Source organism: Bombus terrestris, chromosome 10 (genome assembly GCF_910591885.1).
Source record: "Bombus terrestris chromosome 10, iyBomTerr1.2, whole genome shotgun sequence".
In the NCBI taxonomy this organism is placed as follows: Eukaryota; Metazoa; Arthropoda; class Insecta; order Hymenoptera; family Apidae; genus Bombus; species Bombus terrestris.
This window is the reverse complement of record NC_063278.1, coordinates 11,425,584-11,448,781: the sequence shown is the minus strand read 5'-3', so window position 1 is coordinate 11,448,781 and position 23,198 is coordinate 11,425,584.

Genomic DNA, 23,198 nt, shown 5'->3' with positions numbered 1-23,198 from the left:
CTACCATTACGATATAACGTACAACGTTATCTAGCATTACGATATAACGTATAACGTTATATACTATTACGATATAACGTGTAACGTTATACATTATTACGATGCATCGTATAACGTTATATACTATTACGATATAACTTATAACGTTATATAGTGTTACGATATAACGTATAACGTTATATACCATTACGATATAACGTAGAGCGTTATATAGTATTACGATATAACGTATAACGTTATATACTATTACGATGTATCTTATTACTTCATGTAGCATTATGTTATGACGTATTACGTTATATACTATTACGATATAACGTATAACGTTATATACTATTACGATATAACGTATAACGTTATATAGTATTACGATATAACGTATAACGTTATATACTATTACGATATATCTTATTACGTTATGTAGCATTATGTTATAACGTATTACGTTATATACTATTACGATATAACGTATAACGTTATATATTATTACGATGCATCGTATAACGTTATATACTATTACGGTATAACGGATAACGTCATATACTATTACGATATAACGTATAACGTTATATACTATTACGATATAACGTATAACGTTATATACTATTACGATAAAACGTATAACGTTATATACTATTACGATATAACGTATATCGTTATATACTGTTACGATATAACGTGTAACGTTATATACTATTACGATATAACGTATAAAGTTATATACTATTACGATATAACGTATAACGTTATATACTATTACGATATAACGTATAACGTTATATACTATTACGATATAACGTATAACGTTATATACTATTACGATATAACATATAACGTTACATACTATTACGATATATCTTATTACTTTATGTAGCATTATGTTATGACGTATTACGTTATATACTATCACGATATAACGTATAACGTTATATACTATTACGATATAACGGATAACGTTATATACCATTACGATATAACGTATAACGTTATATATTATTACGATGCATCGTATAACGTTATATACTATTACGATATAACGTATAACGTTACATACTATTACGATATATCTTATTACGTTATGTAGCATTATGTTATAACGTATTACGTTATATACTATTACGATATAACGTATAACGTTATATACTATTACGATATAACGTATTACGTTATATACTATTACGATATAACGTATAACGTTATATAGTATTACGATGCATCGTATAACGTTATATAATATTACGATATAACGTATAACGTTATCTAGCATTACGATATAACGTGCAACGTTATATACTATTACGATATAACGTATAAAGTTATATACTATTACGATATAACGTATAACGTTATATACTATTACGATATAACGTATAACGTTATATACTATTACGATATAACGTACAACGTTATCTAGTATTACGATATAACGTAGAGCGTTATATAGTATTACGATATAACGTATAACGTTATATACTATTACGATGTATCTTATTACTTTATGTACTATTATGTTATGACGTATTACGTTATATACTATTACGATATAACGTATAACGTTATATACTATTACGATATAACGTACAACGTTATCTAGCATTACGATATAACGTATAACGTTATATACTATTACGATATAACGTATAACGTTATATACTATTACGATATAACGTATAACGTTATATACTATTACGATATAACGTACAACGTTATCTAGCATTACGATATAACGTATAACGTTATATACTATTACGATATAACGTGTAACGTTATACATTATTACGATGCATCGTATAACGTTATATACTATTACGATATAACTTATAACGTTATATAGTGTTACGATATAACGTATAACGTTATATACCATTACGATATAACGTAGAGCGTTATATAGTATTACGATATAACGTATAACGTTATATACTATTACGATATAACGTGTAACGTTATACATTATTACGATGCATCGTATAACGTTATATACTATTACGATATAACTTATAACGTTATATAGTGTTACGATATAACGTATAACGTTATATACCATTACGATATAACGTAGAGCGTTATATAGTATTACGATATAACGTATAACGTTACATACTATTACGATGTATCTTATTACTTTATGTAGCATTATGTTATGACGTATTACGTTATATACTATTACGATATAACGTATAACGTTATATACTATTACGATATAACGTATAACGTTATATACTATTACGATATAACGTATAACGTTATATACTATTACGATATAACGTACAACGTCATCTAGCATTACGATATAACGTATAACGTTATATACTATTACGATATAACGTATAACGTTATATACTATTACGATATAACGTATAACGTTATATACTATTACGATATAACGTATAACGTTATATACTATTACGATATAACGTACAACGTTATCTAGCATTACGATATAACGTATAACGTTATATACTATTACGATATAACGTGTAACGTTATACATTATTACGATGCATCGTATAACGTTATATACTATTACGATATAACGTGTAACGTTATATACTATTACGATATAACGTACAACGTTATCTAGCATTACGATATAACGTATAACGTTATATACTATTACGATATAACGTATAACGTTATATACTATTACGATATAACGTATAACGTTATATACTATTACGATATAACGTACAACGTTATCTACCATTACGATATAACGTATAACGTTATATACTATTACGATATAACGTATAACGTTATATACTATTACGATATAACGTACAACGTTATCTAGCATTACGATATAACGTATAACGTTATATACTATTACGATATAACGTATAACGTTATATACTATTACGATATAACGTATAACGTTATATACTATTACGATATAACGTACAACGTCATCTACCATTACGATATAACGTACAACGTTATCTAGCATTACGATATAACGTATAACGTTATATACTATTACGATATAACGTGTAACGTTATACATTATTACGATGCATCGTATAACGTTATATACTATTACGATATAACTTATAACGTTATATAGTGTTACGATATAACGTATAACGTTATATACCATTACGATATAACGTAGAGCGTTATATAGTATTACGATATAACGTATAACGTTATATACTATTACGATGTATCTTATTACTTCATGTAGCATTATGTTATGACGTATTACGTTATATACTATTACGATATAACGTATAACGTTATATACTATTACGATATAACGTATAACGTTATATAGTATTACGATATAACGTATAACGTTATATACTATTACGATATATCTTATTACGTTATGTAGCATTATGTTATAACGTATTACGTTATATACTATTACGATATAACGTATAACGTTATATATTATTACGATGCATCGTATAACGTTATATACTATTACGGTATAACGGATAACGTCATATACTATTACGATATAACGTATAACGTTATATACTATTACGATATAACGTATAACGTTATATACTATTACGATAAAACGTATAACGTTATATACTATTACGATATAACGTATATCGTTATATACTGTTACGATATAACGTGTAACGTTATATACTATTACGGTATATCGTATCAAGTTATATACTATTACGATTTAACGTATAACGTTATATACTATTACGATATAACGTATAACGTTATATACTATTACGATATAACGTATTTCGTTATATACTGTTACGATATAACATATAACGTTACATACTATTACGATATATCTTATTACTTTATGTAGCATTATGTTATGACGTATTACGTTATATACTATCACGATATAACGTATAACGTTATATACTATTACGATATAACGGATAACGTTATATACCATTACGATATAACGTATAACGTTATATATTATTACGATGCATCGTATAACGTTATATACTATTACGATATAACGTATAACGTTACATACTATTACGATATATCTTATTACGTTATGTAGCATTATGTTATAACGTATTACGTTATATACTATTACGATATAACGTATAACGTTATATACTATTACGATATAACGTATTACGTTATATACTATTACGATATAACGTATAACGTTATATAGTATTACGATGCATCGTATAACGTTATATAATATTACGATATAACGTATAACGTTATCTAGCATTACGATATAACGTGCAACGTTATATACTATTACGATATAACGTATAAAGTTATATACTATTACGATATAACGTATAACGTTATATACTATTACGATATAACGTATAACGTTATATACTATTACGATATAACGTACAACGTTATCTAGTATTACGATATAACGTAGAGCGTTATATAGTATTACGATATAACGTATAACGTTATATACTATTACGATGTATCTTATTACTTTATGTACTATTATGTTATGACGTATTACGTTATATACTATTACGATATAACGTATAACGTTATATACTATTACGATATAACGTATAACGTTATATAGTATGAGGATATAACGTATAACGTTATATACTATTAGGATATATCTTATTACGTTATGTAGCATTATGTTATAACGTATTACGTTATATACTATTACGATATAACGTATAACGTTATATATTATTACGATGCATCGTATAACGTTATATACTATTACGATATAACGTATAACGTTATATACTATTACGATAAAACGTATAACGTTATATACTATTACGATATAACGTATATCGTTATATACTGTTACGATATAACGTATAACGTTATATATTATTACGATGCATCGTATAACGTTATATACTATTACGATATAACGTATAACGTCATATACTATTACGATATAACGTATAACGTTATATATTATCACGATGCATCGTATAACGTTATATACTATTACGATATAACGTGTAACGTTATATACTATTACGATATATCTTATTACGTTATGTAGCATTATGTTATAACGTATTACGTTATATTCTATTACGATATAACGTATAACGTTATATACTATTACGATATAACGGATAACGTTATATACCATTACGATATAACGTATAACGTTATATAGTATTACGATGCATCGTATAACGTTATATAATATTACGGTATAACGTATAACGTTATCTAGCATTACGATATAACGTATAACGTTATATACTATTACGATATAACGTATAACGTTATATACTATTACGATATAACGAATAACGTTATATACTATTACGATATAACGTGCAACGTTATCTAGCACTACGATAATAGTATATAACGTGTAGTACGATAATAGTATAATAGTATAATAGTATAGCACTAATAGTATATAACGTATAACGTTATATACTATTACGATGTATCTTATTACTTCATGTAGCATTATGTTATGACGTATTACGTTATATACTATTACGATATAACGTATAACGTTATATACTATTACGATATAACGTATAACGTTATATACTATTACGATATAACGTATAACGTTATATACTATTACGATATAACGTACAACGTTATCTAGTATTACGATATAACGTAGAGCGTTATATAGTATTACGATATAACGTATAACGTTATATACTATTACGATGTATCTTATTACTTTATGTACTATTATGTTATGACGTATTACGTTATATACTATTACGATATAACGTATAACGTTATATACTATTACGATATAACGTATAACGTTATATAGTATGAGGATATAACGTATAACGTTATATACTATTAGGATATATCTTATTACGTTATGTAGCATTATGTTATAACGTATTACGTTATATACTATTACGATATAACGTATAACGTTATATATTATTACGATGCATCGTATAACGTTATATACTATTACGATATAACGTATAACGTTATATACTATTACGATAAAACGTATAACGTTATATACTATTACGATATAACGTATATCGTTATATACTGTTACGATATAACGTATAACGTTATATATTATTACGATGCATCGTATAACGTTATATACTATTACGATATAACGTATACCGTCATATACTATTACGATATAACGTATAACGTTATATATTATCACGATGCATCGTATAACGTTATATACTATTACGATATAACGTGTAACGTTATATACTATTACGATATATCTTATTACGTTATGTAGCATTATGTTATAACGTATTACGTTATATTCTATTACGATATAACGTATAACGTTATATACTATTACGATATAACGGATAACGTTATATACCATTACGATATAACGTATAACGTTATATAGTATTACGATGCATCGTATAACGTTATATAATATTACGGTATAACGTATAACGTTATCTAGCATTACGATATAACGTATAACGTTATATACTATTACGATATAACGTATAACGTTATATACTATTACGATATAACGAATAACGTTATATACTATTACGATATAACGTGCAACGTTATCTAGCACTACGATAATAGTATATAACGTGTAGTACGATAATAGTATAATAGTATAATAGTATAGCACTAATAGTATATAACGTATAACGTTATATACTATTACGATGTATCTTATTACTTCATGTAGCATTATGTTATGACGTATTACGTTATATACTATTACGATATAACGTATAACGTTATATACTATTACGATATAACGTATAACGTTATATAGTATTACGATATAACGTATAACGTTATATACTATTACGATATAACGTATAACGTTATATACTATTACGATATAACGTATAACGTTATATACTATTACGATAAAACGTATAACGTTATATACTATTACGATATAACGTATATCGTTATATACTGTTACGATATAACGTGTAACGTTATATACTATTACGATATAACGTATAAAGTTATATACTATTACGATATAACGTATAACGTTATATACTATTACGATATAACGTATATCGTTATATACTGTTACGATATAACGTGTAACGTTATATACTATTACGATATAACGTATAAAGTTATATACTATTACGATATAACGTATAACGTTATATACTATTACGATATAACGTATAACGTTATATACTATTACGATATAACGTATAACGTTATATACTATTACGATATAACGTATAACGTTATATACTATTACGATAAAACGTATAACGTTATATACTATTACGATATAACGTATATCGTTATATACTGTTACGATATAACGTGTAACGTTATATACTATTACGATATAACGTATAAAGTTATATACTATTACGATATAACGTATAACGTTATATACTATTACGATATAACGTATAACGTTATATACTATTACGATATAACGTATAACGTTATACATTATTACGATGCATCGTATAACGTTATATACTATTACGATATAACTTATAACGTTATATAGTGTTACGATATAGCGTATAACGTTATATACCATTACGATATAACGTAGAGCATTGTATAGTATTACGATATAACGTATAACGTTATATACTATTACGATGTATCTTATTACTTTATGTAGCATTATGTTATGACGTATTACGTTATATACTATTACGATATAACGTATAACGTTATATACTATTACGATATAACATATAACGTTATATACTATTACGATATAACGTATAACGTTATATACTATTACGATATAACGTACAACGTTATCTAGCATTACGATATAACGTATAACGTTATATACTATTACGATATAACGTATAACGTTATATACTATTACGATATAACGTATAACGTTATATACTATTACGATATAACGTACAACGTTATCTAGCATTACGATATAACGTATAACGTTATATACTATTACGATATAACGTGTAACGTTATACATTATTACGATGCATCGTATAACGTTATATACTATTACGATATAACTTATAACGTTATATAGTGTTACGATATAACGTATAACGTTATATACCATTACGATATAACGTAGAGCGTTATATAGTATTACGATATAACGTATAACGTTATATACTATTACGATATAACGTGTAACGTTATACATTATTACGATGCATCGTATAACGTTATATACTATTACGATATAACTTATAACGTTATATAGTGTTACGATATAACGTATAACGTTATATACCATTACGATATAACGTAGAGCGTTATATAGTATTACGATATAACGTATAACGTTATATACTATTACGATGTATCTTATTACTTTATGTAGCATTATGTTATGACGTATTACGTTATATACTATTACGATATAACGTATAACGTTATATACTATTACGATATAACGTATAACGTTATATACTATTACGATATAACGTATAACGTTATATACTATTACGATATAACGTACAACGTCATCTAGCATTACGATATAACGTATAACGTTATATACTATTACGATATAACGTATAACGTTATATACTATTACGATATAACGTATAACGTTATATACTATTACGATATAACGTATAACGTTATATACTATTACGATATAACGTACAACGTTATCTAGCATTACGATATAACGTATAACGTTATATACTATTACGATATAACGTGTAACGTTATACATTATTACGATGCATCGTATAACGTTATATACTATTACGATATAACGTGTAACGTTATATACTATTACGATATAACGTACAACGTTATCTAGCATTACGATATAACGTATAACGTTATATACTATTACGATATAACGTATAACGTTATATACTATTACGATATAACGTATAACGTTATATACTATTACGATATAACGTACAACGTTATCTACCATTACGATATAACGTATAACGTTATATACTATTACGATATAACGTATAACGTTATATACTATTACGATATAACGTACAACGTTATCTAGCATTACGATATAACGTATAACGTTATATACTATTACGATATAACGTATAACGTTATATACTATTACGATATAACGTATAACGTTATATACTATTACGATATAACGTACAACGTTATCTACCATTACGATATAACGTACAACGTTATCTAGCATTACGATATAACGTATAACGTTATATACTATTACGATATAACGTGTAACGTTATACATTATTACGATGCATCGTATAACGTTATATACTATTACGATATAACTTATAACGTTATATAGTGTTACGATATAACGTATAACGTTATATACCATTACGATATAACGTAGAGCGTTATATAGTATTACGATATAACGTATAACGTTATATACTATTACGATGTATCTTATTACTTCATGTAGCATTATGTTATGACGTATTACGTTATATACTATTACGATATAACGTATAACGTTATATACTATTACGATATAACGTATAACGTTATATAGTATTACGATATAACGTATAACGTTATATACTATTACGATATATCTTATTACGTTATGTAGCATTATGTTATAACGTATTACGTTATATACTATTACGATATAACGTATAACGTTATATATTATTACGATGCATCGTATAACGTTATATACTATTACGATATAACGGATAACGTCATATACTATTACGATATAACGTATAACGTTATATACTATTACGATATAACGTATAACGTTATATACTATTACGATAAAACGTATAACGTTATATACTATTACGATATAACGTATATCGTTATATACTGTTACGATATAACGTGTAACGTTATATACTATTACGATATAACGTATAAAGTTATATACTATTACGATATAACGTATAACGTTATATACTATTACGATATAACGTATAACGTTATATACTATTACGATATAACGTATAACGTTATATACTATTACGATATAACATATAACGTTACATACTATTACGATATATCTTATTACTTTATGTAGCATTATGTTATGACGTATTACGTTATATACTATCACGATATAACGTATAACGTTATATACTATTACGATATAACGGATAACGTTATATACCATTACGATATAACGTATAACGTTATATATTATTACGATGCATCGTATAACGTTATATACTATTACGATATAACGTATAACGTTACATACTATTACGATATATCTTATTACGTTATGTAGCATTATGTTATAACGTATTACGTTATATACTATTACGATATAACGTATAACGTTATATACTATTACGATATAACGGATAACGTTATATACCATTACGATATAACGTATAACGTTATATATTATTACGATGCATCGTATAACGTTATATACTATTACGATATAACGTATAACGTTACATACTATTACGATATATCTTATTACGTTATGTAGCATTATGTTATAACGTATTACGTTATATACTATTACGATATAACGTATAACGTTATATAGTATTACGATGCATCGTATAACGTTATATAATATTACGATATAACGTATAACGTTATCTAGCATTACGATATAACGTGCAACGTTATATACTATTACGATATAACGTATAAAGTTATATACTATTACGATATAACGTATAACGTTATATACTATTACGATATAACGTATAACGTTATATACTATTACGATATAACGTACAACGTTATATACTATTACGATATAACATATAACGTTACATACTATTACGATATATCTTATTACTTTATGTAGCATTATGTTATGACGTATTACGTTATATACTATTACGATATAACGTATAACGTTATATACTATTACGATATAACGGATAACGTTATATACCATTACGATATAACGTATAACGTTATATATTATTACGATGCATCGTATAACGTTATATACTATTACGATATAACGTATAACGTTACATACTATTACGATATATCTTATTACGTTATGTAGCATTATGTTATAACGTATTACGTTATATACTATTACGATATAACGTATAACGTTATATAGTATTACGATGCATCGTATAACGTTATATAATATTACGATATAACGTATAACGTTATCTAGCATTACGATATAACGTATAACGTTATATACTATTACGATATAACGTATAACGTTATATACTATTACGATATAACGAATAACGTTATATACTATTACGATATAACGTGCAACGTTATCTAGCACTACGATAATAGTATATAACGTGTAGTACGATAATAGTATAATAGTATAATAGTATAGCACTAATAGTATATAACGTATAACGTTATATACTATTACGATATATCGTATAACGTTATATACTATTACGATATAACGTATAACGTTATATACTATTACGATGTATCTTATTACTTTATGTAGCATTATGTTATGACGTATTACGTTATATACTATTACGATATAACGTATAACGTTATATACTATTACGATATAACGTATAACGTTATATAGTATGAGGATATAACGTATAACGTTATATACTATTAGGATATATCTTATTACGTTATGTAGCATTATGTTATAACGTATTACGTTATATACTATTACGATATAACGTATAACGTTATATATTATTACGATGCATCGTATAACGTTATATACTATTACGATATAACGTATAACGTTATATACTATTACGATAAAACGTATAACGTTATATACTATTACGATATAACGTATATCGTTATATACTGTTACGATATAACGTATAACGTTATATATTATTACGATGCATCGTATAACGTTATATACTATTACGATATAACGTATAACGTCATATACTATTACGATATAACGTATAACGTTATATATTATCACGATGCATCGTATAACGTTATATACTATTACGATATAACGTGTAACGTTATATACTATTACGATATATCTTATTACGTTATGTAGCATTATGTTATAACGTATTACGTTATATACTATTACGATATAACGTATAACGTTATATACTATTACGATATAACGGATAACGTTATATACCATTACGATATAACGTATAACGTTATATAGTATTACGATGCATCGTATAACGTTATATAATATTACGATATAACGTATAACGTTATCTAGCATTACGATATAACGTATAACGTTATATACTATTACGATATAACGTATAACGTTATATACTATTACGATATAACGAATAACGTTATATACTATTACGATATAACGTGCAACGTTATCTAGCACTACGATAATAGTATATAACGTGTAGTACGATAATAGTATAATAGTATAATAGTATAGCACTAATAGTATATAACGTATAACGTTATATACTATTACGATATATCGTATAACGTTATATACTATTACGATATAACGTATAACGTTATATACTATTACGATGTATCTTATTACTTTATGTAGCATTATGTTATGACGTATTACGTTATATACTATTACGATATAACGTATAACGTTATATACTATTACGATATAACGTATAACGTTATATACTATTACGATATAACGTACAACGTTATCTAGTATTACGATATAACGTAGAGCGTTATATAGTATTACGATATAACGTATAACGTTATATACTATTACGATGTATCTTATTACTTTATGTACTATTATGTTATGACGTATTACGTTATCTACCATTACGATATAACGTATAACGTTATATACTATTACGATATAACGTATAACGTTATATACTATTACGATATAACGTATAACGTTATATACTATTACGATATAACGTACAACGTTATCTAGCATTACGATATAACGTATAACGTTATATACTATTACGATATAACGTGTAACGTTATACATTATTACGATGCATCGTATAACGTTATATACTATTACGATATAACTTATAACGTTATATAGTGTTACGATATAACGTATAACGTTATATACCATTACGATATAATGTAGAGCGTTATATAGTATTACGATATAACGTATAACGTTATATACTATTACGATGTATCTTATTACTTCATGTAGCATTATGTTATGACGTATTACGTTATATACTATTACGATATAACGTATAACGTTATATACTATTACGATATAACGTATAACGTTATATAGTATTACGATATAACGTATAACGTTATATACTATTACGATATATCTTATTACGTTATGTAGCATTATGTTATAACGTATTACGTTATATACTATTACGATATAACGTATAACGTTATATATTATTACGACGCATCGTATAACGTTATATACTATTACGATATAACGGATAACGTCATATACTATTACGATATAACGTATAACGTTATATACTATTACGATATAACGTATAACGTTATATACTATTACGATAAAACGTATAACGTTATATACTATTACGATATAACGTATATCGTTATATACTGTTACGATATAACGTGTAACGTTATATACTATTACGATATAACGTATAAAGTTATATACTATTACGATATAACGTATAACGTTATATACTATTACGATATAACGTATAACGTTATATACTATTACGATATAACGTATAACGTTATATACTATTACGATATAACATATAACGTTACATACTATTACGATATATCTTATTACTTTATGTAGCATTATGTTATGACGTATTACGTTATATACTATTACGATATAACGTATAACGTTATATACTATTACGATATAACGGATAACGTTATATACCATTACGATATAACGTATAACGTTATATATTATTACGATGCATCGTATAACGTTATATACTATTACGATATAACGTATAACGTTACATACTATTACGATATATCTTATTACGTTATGTAGCATTATGTTATAACGTATTACGTTATATACTATTACGATATAACGTATAACGTTATATAGTATTACGATGCATCGTATAACGTTATATAATATTACGATATAACGTATAACGTTATCTAGCATTACGATATAACGTATAACGTTATATACTATTACGATATAACGTATAACGTTATATACTATTACGATATAACGAATAACGTTATATACTATTACGATATAACGTGCAACGTTATCTAGCACTACGATAATAGTATATAACGTGTAGTACGATAATAGTATAATAGTATAATAGTATAGCACTAATAGTATATAACGTATAACGTTATATACTATTACGATATATCGTATAACGTTATATACTATTACGATATAACGTATAACGTTATATACTATTACGATGTATCTTATTACTTTATGTACTATTATGTTATGACGTATTACGTTATATACTATTACGATATAACGTATAACGTTATATACTATTACGATATAACGTATAACGTTATATAGTATGAGGATATAACGTATAACGTTATATACTATTAGGATATATCTTATTACGTTATGTAGCATTATGTTATAACGTATTACGTTATATACTATTACGATATAACGTATAACGTTATATATTATTACGATGCATCGTATAACGTTATATACTATTACGATATAACGTATAACGTTATATACTATTACGATAAAACGTATAACGTTATATACTATTACGATATAACGTATATCGTTATATACTGTTACGATATAACGTATAACGTTATATATTATTACGATGCATCGTATAACGTTATATACTATTACGATATAACGTATAACGTCATATACTATTACGATATAACGTATAACGTTATATATTATCACGATGCATCGTATAACGTTATATACTATTACGATATAACGTGTAACGTTATATACTATTACGATATATCTTATTACGTTATGTAGCATTATGTTATAACGTATTACGTTATATACTATTACGATATAACGTATAACGTTATATACTATTACGATATAACGGATAACGTTATATACCATTACGATATAACGTATAACGTTATATAGTATTACGATGCATCGTATAACGTTATATAATATTACGATATAACGTATAACGTTATCTAGCATTACGATATAACGTATAACGTTATATACTATTACGATATAACGTATAACGTTATATACTATTACGATATAACGAATAACGTTATATACTATTACGATATAACGTGCAACGTTATCTAGCACTACGATAATAGTATATAACGTGTAGTACGATAATAGTATAATAGTATAATAGTATAGCACTAATAGTATATAACGTATAACGTTATATACTATTACGATATATCGTATAACGTTATATACTATTACGATATAACGTATAACGTTATATACTATTACGATGTATCTTATTACTTTATGTAGCATTATGTTATGACGTATTACGTTATATACTATTACGATATAACGTATAACGTTATATACTATTACGATATAACGTATAACGTTATATACTATTACGATATAACGTACAACGTTATCTAGTATTACGATATAACGTAGAGCGTTATATAGTATTACGATATAACGTATAACGTTATATACTATTACGATGTATCTTATTACTTTATGTACTATTATGTTATGACGTATTACGTTATATACTATTACGATATAACGTATAACGTTATATACTATTACGATATAACGTATAACGTTATATAGTATGAGGATATAACGTATAACGTTATATACTATTACGATATATCTTATTACGTTATGTAGCATTATGTTATAACGTATTACGTTATATACTATTACGATATAACGTATAACGTTATATATTATTACGATGCATCGTATAACGTTATATACTATTACGATATAACGTATAACGTTATATACTATTACGATAAAACGTATAACGTTATATACTATTACGATATAACGTATATCGTTATATACTGTTACGATATAACGTATAACGATATATATTATTACGATGCATCGTATAACGATATATACTATTACGATATAACGTATAACGTCATATACTATTACGATATAACGTATAACGTTATATATTATCACGATGCATCGTATAACGTTATATACTATTACGATATAACGTGTAACGTTATATACTATTACGATATAACGTACAACGTTATCTAGCATTACGATATAACGTATAACGTTATATACTATTACGATATAACGTATAACGTTATATACTATTACGATATAACGTATAACGTTATATACTATTACGATATAACATATAACGTTACATACTATTACGATATATCTTATTACTTTATGTAGCATTATGTTATGACGTATTACGTTATATACTATTACGATATAACGTATAACGTTATATACTATTACGATATAACGGATAACGTTATATACCATTACGATATAACGTATAACGTTATATATTATTACGATGCATCGTATAACGTTAAATACTATTACGATATAACGTATAACGTTATATACTATTACGATATATCTTATAACGTTATGTAGCATTATGTTATAACGTATTACGTTATATACTATTACGATATAACGTATAACGTTATATACTATTACGATATAACGTACAACGTTATCTAGCATTACGATATAACGTATAACGTTATATACTATTACGATATAATGTATAGCGTTACATACTATTACGATATAACTTATAACGTTATATAGTGTTACGATATAACGTATAACGTTATATACCATTACGATATAACGTAGAGCGTTATATAGTATTACGATATAACGTATAACGTTATATACTATTACGATGTATCTTATTACTTTATGTAGCATTATGTTATGACGTATTACGTTATATACTATTACGATATAACGTATAACGTTATATACTATTACGATATAACGTACAACGTTATCTAGTATTACGATATAACGTATAACGTTATATACTATTACGATATAACGTATAACGTTATATACTATTACGATATAACGTATAACGTTATATACTATTACGATATAACGTATAACGTTATATACTATTACGATATAACGTACAACGTTATCTAGCATTACGATATAACGTATAACGTTATATACTATTACGATATAACGTGTAACGTTATACATTATTACGATGCATCGTATAACGTTATATACTATTACGATATAACTTATAACGTTATATCATGTTACGATATAACGTATAACGTTATATACCATTACGATATAACGTAGAGCGTTATATAGTATTACGATATAACGTATAACGTTATATACTATTACGATGTATCTTATTACTTTATGTACTATTATGTTATGACGTATTACGTTATATACTATTACGATATAACGTATAACGTTATATACTATTACGATATAACGTATAACGTTATATAGTATGAGGATATAACGTATAACGTTATATACTATTACGATATATCTTATTACGTTATGTAGCATTATGTTATAACGTATTACGTTATATACTATTACGATATAACGTATAACGTTATATATTATTACGATGCATCGTATAACGTTAAATACTATTACGATATAACGTATAACGTTATATACTATTACGATATATCTTATAACGTTATGTAGCATTATGTTATAACGTATTACGTTATATACTATTACGATATAACGTATAACGCTATATACTATTACGATATAACGTACAACGTTATCTAGCATTACGATATAACGTATAACGTTATATACCATTACGATATAACGTAGAGCGTTATATAGTATTACGATATAACATATAACGTTATATACTATTACGATGTATCTTATTACTTTATGTAGCATTATGTTATGACGTATTACGTTATATACTATTACGATATAACGTATAACGTTATATACTATTACGATATAACGAATAACGTTATATACTATTACGATATAACGTACAACGTTATCTAGTATTACGATATAACGTATAACGTTATATACTATTACGATATAACGTAGAGCGTTATATAGTATTACGATATAACATATAACGTTATATACTATTACGATGTATCTTATAACGTTATGTAGCATTATGTTATAACGTATTACGTTATATACTATTACGATATAACGTATAACGCTATATACTATTACGATATAACGTACAACGTTATCTAGCATTACGATATAACGTATAACGTTATATACTATTACGATATAACGTGTAACATTATACATTATTACGATTCAGCGTATAACTTTATATACTATTACGATATAACTTATAACGTTATATCATGTTACGATATAACGTATAACGTTATATACCATTACGATATAACGTAGAGCGTTATATAGTATTACGATATAACGTATAACGTTATATACTATTACGATGTATCTTATTACTTTATGTACTATTATGTTATGACGTATTACGTTATATACTATTACGATATAACGTATAACGTTATATACTATTACGATATAACGTATAACGTTATATAGTATGAGGATATAACGTATAACGTTATATACTATTACGATATATCTTATTACGTTATGTAGCATTATGTTATAACGTATTACGTTATATACTATTACGATATAACGTATAACGTTATATATTATTACGATGCATCGTATAACGTTATATACTATTACGATATAACGGATAACGTTATATATTATTACGATGCATCGTATAACGTTATATACTATTACGATATAACGGATAACGTCATATACTATTACGATATAACGTATAACGTTATATAATATTACGATATAACCTATAACGTTATATAGTATTACGATGCATCGAATAACGTTATATAATATTGCGATATAACGTATAACGTTACATACTATGACGATATAACGGATAACGTTATATACCATTACGATATAACGTATAACGTTATATATTATTACGATGCATCGTATAACGTTATATACTATTACGATATAACTTATAACGTTATATCATGTTACGATATAACGTATAACGTTATACATTATTACGATGCATCGTATAACGTTATATACTATTACGATATAACGTATAACGTTATATACTATTACGATATAACGTACAACGTTATCTAGCATTACGATATAACGTATAACGTTATATACTATTACGATATAACGTGTAACGTTATACATTATTACGATGCATCGTATAACGTTATATACTATTACGATATAACTTATAACGTTATATAGTGTTACGATATAACGTATAACGTTATATACCATTACGATATAACGTAGAGCGTTATATAGTATTACGATATAACGTATAACGTTATATACTATTACGATGTATCTTATTACTTTATGTAGCATTATGTTATGACGTATTACGTTATATACTATTACGATATAACGTATAACGTTATATACTATTACGATATAACGTATAACGTTATATACTATTACGATGTATCTTATTACTTTATGTACTATTATGTTATGACGTATTACGTTATATACTATTACGATATAACGTATAACGTTATATACTATTACGATATAACTTATAACGTTATATAGTGTTACGATATAACGTATAACGTTATATACTATTACGATATAACGTACAACGTTATCTAGCATTACGATATAACGTATAACGTTATATACTATTACGATATAACGTGTAACGTTATACATTATTACGATGCATCGTATAACGTTATATACTATTACGATATAACTTATAACGTTATATAGTGTTACGATATAACGTATAACGTTATATACCATTACGATATAACGTAGAGCGTTATATAGTATTACGATATAACGTATAACGTTATATACTATTACGATGTATCTTATTACTTCATGTAGCATTATGTTATGACGTATTACGTTATATACTATTACGATATAACGTATAACGTTATATACTATTACGATATAACGTATAACGTTATATAGTATTACGATATAACGTATAACGTTATATACTATTACGATATATCTTATTACGTTATGTAGCATTATGTTATAACGTATTACGTTATATACTATTACGATATAACGTATAACGTTATATATTATTACGATGCATCGTATAACGTTATATACTATTACGATATAACGGATAACGTCATATACTATTACGATATAACGTATAACGTTATATACTATTACGATATAACGTATAACGTTATATACTATTACGATAAAACGTATAACGTTATATACTATTACGATATAGCGTATATCGTTATATACTGTTACGATATAACGTGTAACGTTATATACTATTACGATATAACGTATAAAGTTATATACTATTACGATATAACGTATAACGTTATATACTATTACGATATAACGTATAACGTTATATACTATTACGATATAACGTATAACGTTATATACTATTACGATATAACATATAACGTTACATACTATTACGATATATCTTATTACTTTATGTAGCATTATGTTATGACGTATTACGTTATATACTATTACGATATAACGTATAACGTTATATACTATTACGATATAACGGATAACGTTATATACCATTACGATATAACGTATAACGTTATATATTATTACGATGCATCGTATAACGTTATATACTATTACGATATAACGTATAACGTTACATACTATTACGATATATCTTATTACGTTATGTAGCATTATGTTATAACGTATTACGTTATATACTATTACGATATAACGTATAACGTTATATAGTATTACGATGCATCGTATAACGTTATATAATATTACGATATAACGTATAACGTTATCTAGCATTACGATATAACGTATAACGTTATATACTATTACGATATAACGTATAACGTTATATACTATTACGATATAACGAATAACGTTATATACTATTACGATATAACGTGCAACGTTATCTAGCACTACGATAATAGTATATAACGTGTAGTACGATAATAGTATAATAGTATAATAGTATAGCACTAATAGTATATAACGTATAACGTTATATACTATTACGATATATCGTATAACGTTATATACTATTACGATATAACGTATAACGTTATATACTATTACGATGTATCTTATTACTTTATGTAGCATTATGTTATGACGTATTACGTTATATACTATTACGATATAACGTATAACGTTATATACTATTACGATATAACGTATAACGTTATATACTATTACGATATAACGTACAACGTTATCTAGTATTACGATATAACGTAGAGCGTTATATAGTATTACGATATAACGTATAACGTTATATACTATTACGATGTATCTTATTACTTTATGTACTATTATGTTATGACGTATTACGTTATATACTATTACGATATAACGTATAACGTTATATACTATTACGATATAACGTATAACGTTATATAGTATGAGGATATAACGTATAACGTTATATACTATTAGGATATATCTTATTACGTTATGTAGCATTATGTTATAACGTATTACGTTATATACTATTACGATATAACGTATAACGTTATATATTATTACGATGCATCGTATAACGTTATATACTATTACGATATAACGTATAACGTTATATACTATTACGATAAAACGTATAACGTTATATACTATTACGATATAACGTATATCGTTATATACTGTTACGATATAACGTATAACGTTATATATTATTACGATGCATCGTATAACGTTATATACTATTACGATATAACGTATAACGTCATATACTATTACGATATAACGTATAACGTTATATATTATCACGATGCATCGTATAACGTTATATACTATTACGATATAACGTGTAACGTTATATACTATTACGATATATCTTATTACGTTATGTAGCATTATGTTATAACGTATTACGTTATATACTATTACGATATAACGTATAACGTTATATACTATTACGATATAACGGATAACGTTATATACCATTACGATATAACGTATAACGTTATATAGTATTACGATGCATCGTATAACGTTATATAATATTACGATATAACGTATAACGTTATCTAGCATTACGATATAACGTATAACGTTATATACTATTACGATATAACGTATAACGTTATATACTATTACGATATAACGAATAACGTTATATACTATTACGATATAACGTGCAACGTTATCTAGCACTACGATAATAGTATATAACGTGTAGTACGATAATAGTATAATAGTATAATAGTATAGCACTAATAGTATATAACGCATAACGTTATATACTATTACGATATATCGTATAACGTTATATACTATTACGATATAACGTATAACGTTATATACTATTACGATGTATCTTATTACTTTATGTAGCATTATGTTATGACGTATTACGTTATATACTATTACGATATAACGTATAACGTTATATACTATTACGATATAACGTATAACGTTATATACTATTACGATATAACGTACAACGTTATCTAGTATTACGATATAACGTAGAGCGTTATATAGTATTACGATATAACGTATAACGTTATATACTATTACGATGTATCTTATTACTTTATGTACTATTATGTTATGACGTATTACGTTATATACTATTACGATATAACGTATAACGTTATATACTATTACGATATAACGTATAACGTTATATAGTATGAGGATATAACGTATAACGTTATATACTATTACGATATATCTTATTACGTTATGTAGCATTATGTTATAACGTATTACGTTATATACTATTACGATATAACGTATAACGTTATATATTATTACGATGCATCGTATAACGTTATATACTATTACGATATAACGTATAACGTTATATACTATTACGATAAAACGTATAACGTTATATACTATTACGATATAACGTATATCGTTATATACTGTTACGATACAACGTATAACGTTATATATTATTACGATGCATCGTATAACGATATATACTATTACGATATAACGTATAACGTCATATACTATTACGATATAACGTATAACGTTATATATTATCACGATGCATCGTATAACGTTATATACTATTACGATATAACGCGTAACGTTATATACTATTACGATATAACGTACAACGTTATCTAGCATTACGATATAACGTATAACGTTATATACTATTACGATATAACGTATAACGTTATATACTATTACGATATAACGTACAACGTTATCTAGCATTACGATATAACGTATAACGTTATATACTATTACGATATAATGTATAGCGTTACATACTATTACGATATAACTTATAACGTTATATAGTGTTACGATATAACGTATAACGTTATATACTATTACGATATAACGTATAACGTTATATACTATTACGATATAACGTATAACGTTATATACTATTACGATATAACGTACAACGTTATCTAGCATTACGATATAACGTATAACGTTATATACTATTACGATATAACGTGTAACGTTATACATTATTACGATGCATCGTATAACGTTATATACTATTACGATATAACTTATAACGTTATATCATGTTACGATATAACGTATAACGTTATATACCATTACGATA